The sequence below is a fragment of the Zonotrichia leucophrys genome, chromosome 2, assembly GCF_028769735.1.
Source record: "Zonotrichia leucophrys gambelii isolate GWCS_2022_RI chromosome 2, RI_Zleu_2.0, whole genome shotgun sequence".
Taxonomy (NCBI): domain Eukaryota; kingdom Metazoa; phylum Chordata; class Aves; order Passeriformes; family Passerellidae; genus Zonotrichia; species Zonotrichia leucophrys.
The window spans coordinates 72509705-72513380 of record NC_088171.1 but is presented as its reverse complement, the minus strand read 5'-3'; the positions used below and the strand labels follow the sequence as shown (position 1 = coordinate 72513380).

The 3676-nt window shown below is 35.5% G+C and overlaps 1 long non-coding RNA gene across 1 annotated transcript; it reads left to right on the top strand.

The window, feature by feature from the left end:
* The first annotated feature begins 414 nt into the window (after positions 1-414).
* LOC135443211 (uncharacterized) lies at positions 415-2644 on the top strand. Its single transcript, XR_010438886.1, has 2 exons — positions 415-595; positions 1833-2644. It is a non-coding gene; the product is annotated as an uncharacterized LOC135443211 (long non-coding RNA).
* Positions 2645-3676: the final 1032 nt, after the last annotated feature.

The window sequence follows — 3676 nt, the reverse complement described above, 5'->3', positions numbered from 1 at the left end:
CGACAGGTACAAACCAGGTTTAAAAGAGCACCCCAGCAGATGTTCATATGTGCAGACTAATCAAAGACTTCAGGTGTTCCAGATCGGGACAGAAAGGCTTGTAAGTAAAGACTCGGTGTTTGAACAAGAAATGTTATGAGTTAAAAATGTAATAGATGTCAATTTGCATATCAGTAAGATTTTTGTAACCTGTAGCTGAAGTCCACTCAGCCAAAGAGTTATGATTAATAAAAATAAAAACAAATTATATTAATTCTTTCAAGTGGCTGCAACCGACCTTCCTCCCTGAAAACATGCAATTAATGCATGTGAGCAAGGTGAGGGAGCAGAGGACCAGCCAAACAGGTGGAGCAGCACACAGGTGTAATATTATCAAGAATCAACAGATAAAAGGATGGTGTTACCATAAGCACTAGAGAGTCTTCTTCTGCCTGGGTTTATCTTACTTTCTTTGCCCTCTTTCTCCTCTTACTTGCCCTTAGTTTTTGGTTGCTTGACTTTTCCTTTACTTCCAATTTTACTTTTCCAATTTTTTGCCATCTAAAATCCCACAGCCAGAAGAGATGCCTGCATTCTAAGAATGTCACAACTATTGGTAATGTCCTACTTATAAATGATATTACAATCAGATCTATTAATGTTCTCTCTTCCTTCCTTAATCCTATGCTCTTTTGCAAGGCACAAGTGCATTCTCTTTCTTATCCAGTTCTTACAGGGTGGGTTTTGCAAACATGATTATTTTATTTTCCCCACCCTTTAAAAATCTATATTTTTTTTTCTCCTATTATTTTTGGTTTCTATTATCTTCTTATGGCAGGACTTTTCCCAGTAAGTTTTTTTTTTCTGACATAGCTTAGGATTTGTTTTAGTGGCCTCAACTTTTGTAAAATATCCAAGCATTGTTTAAATTAAATACTATACATTATTGTGTGTTGTAAATATGTAATATTATGTCCCAGTCTGCTAGGGAAAAAAATCACAAATCAAATTCAACTGAACTTCACAAGTGGAAAACATAATGTATGAACTTTATTGATCATGTCTATATGTATGAGTATTCACACAGCACTTATTAAATTCCTGAAATCCTATCCTAAAATAGATTGTAATCAGAGCACAATCTCTAGCTTGTTTCTTGGAATATTTTTTTTTCTTTGCTTCATTCAAGATCTAGATTTGGAACTTGGCAGAAATGTCCTCTGGCAGGCTATTATTGGTAATGCTATATTGAATGACATCAGGGACGAAACAACTGAGATTTGATTACCACTACAGTGTATTCCCGGAAGCAGGAGGGAATGGTGTGTGCTCTTGGACATGGTCTAAATAAACTCTAAGCTGAATCAGAAGAATCAACCAAAAATTATGTAGAATCAAGTATGATGCCCAATTAATCAAAGTATCTTTGATCTATTGATGTGCTTCTTACGCTTAATGAAAGAAAAGTTCTGAGAGTCCTGTGTTGTGGGCTGCTGAGAAATAGAGATGTGTGGGCTGTCAAATATTTTCTGTGACAAAGATCTCATCAAGTAATTATCCGCAACAAATGTTGGGTCCAATTTCTGCTACCCAGACACTTTTAGAATTCACCAGAGGGTGATTTTGGCAGCCTGTCAGTAGGAAAACAAGGGAATGAGTTGGGAAACATTAATAAAAGTTGAAAACAACAGCTTCTGAAACGTTTGAATCGTCATTCACATGCATGCAAAGGGCTGCCAGATGAAAAAATAAGAAAGTGAGCTGACAGGAGATAACAGAAAACTAGAAAAGGGACATTGGAGAATTATATTCAGAAACCTGATGTGAAATTTAAACTGTTCTTTTTTCCTCAGCTTTTTCCAGGTGGCATCTCTTGCAAGCCCAGAAAAGAAGTCCTGGTGCCCTTTATCCACATATACACACCTGCTGTGCTTAAATACTCACAGTAGAACAGATCCTCAGTTTTGTTTGCTTTAACTGAGAAAATCATTAATTCCCAGCTGAGAGAGGAGGAAGGATGTAATAGTCAATCTGAGAAAACAAAGTCAAAACAGGAATGCAGCTACAGACACTGTAACCACCTAACTTGGCAAGGAGAGGGAAGAAATCCTCATTCATCACTGGGACTATGCACTTTCTATCTCATCCTCTGTGGTGCTACATACAGAAGAAACATGCTTGCAACTATGTGCGCATGCAAATGAGAGATTGGAAAAAATTGGACCATGTTTTTCAGGAGGCTGTTCTCGATCTGCATATTGTCAAGAAAGAGATTGGTCTTCTATCACTGAAATATCCTGGTTTTGCAGTCTTCCTCCTCCTTATTATTTTCTTCCTCCTCATTTCTTTTCCCATTTTTCACTTTCAAGGAACTAAAAAAAATAAAAAATCATGCATACAGGCAAAATTATCATTAAAAAAGTGTAAACCTGGTTTTTCCTCTACTGAAGATCTATTTTGCTCAATACATGTCAAAAGTGTCAGAGACACTTTTTTGTCCCACATCAATTAAAAACTACTCAGAAAGTTGCAGAAGAGTAAGATATTAAGGACTTGGGATAAAATTTGCAGAAGAAAAGCAAAACCATTGGCTTGAGGAAATCCTGGATTTCGCCTTCCATTTTCTCACTATGGCAGTATTAAAAGTTTTTAATGACAAAGGAAATGATAGTTGCAGTTCTTTTAAATCTTGTGACAGTACTAAAAATGTTCTTGATCTGTGTAAAACTAGGCTCTATATATTTGAGGTAAGCACTTAGATCTTCTTCAAAACATCACGAGAAGAAATATTTCACATTTTTAAACATGTGTCCTAAATGTCCTTTGCAGATGTTGCAAAGCCCAGGGTCACAAAATCAGCCTTAAAGCATTTTGTTTGGGCTTTTCTGACGTCAAATTGTAAATGTTAAGGAAAAATGTTATCAGCATTTAGACATGGTAAGTTTCACTTTTACTGAAACTAGTTTTGCTCCACACTCAAAAAAGAAACCCAAACTGAACAGGTGCTTTATGGATTTCTTTCTGGTGCTGTCATCAGGACTTAATTTTGTAGCATATCCTTCAGATACCAGCCAGAAACAGCTAAATGGAATCAAAATTACATTTCTAAATGTCACGGTTCAGTATTTTTACTTGAGTTAATGCTTATCAATTGGTGTAACATTTCAAAGTTACATGCTCCTGAGATACACTGTCCAGAAAATTTAAAAATAAGAAAACCTTCAATAATTAAAACCTTAAATATTAAATTCTTATCATGTACAATTTCAATCCTAGGGTTCAAGATCAAAGGAAATCATCTTTGAAAGGTAAAGTTTTTAGCATTAGATGCACAGCTCTTAATTCTGCTGCAAAAACTACAGACTCCCTGCCTTGTTATTAAAAAATACTTGCATACAGTGCCATTTGCATAAACTTGTGTTCTGTGAAGCATATCTTCTGTACTTCATAAGACTTTGTGCTAGACTCTTAACTATGTCCAAATGGAGGTCTTGATCATACTGCTTTGTTTCTTGACCTAATTACCTCAAAACTCTCTGAAAACCAAAGCGCAAAAAACTGTTTTGATAATACAGTCAAAATACTTAGAATTAACTTCTCTTTCTTCTCTAAATCAGCATGCCACAAAAATACCACAGCTTGCTAGATAAAACTAACATATTCTACAGTCTTTTCTCTCATGTTTTCAGAAGAATTT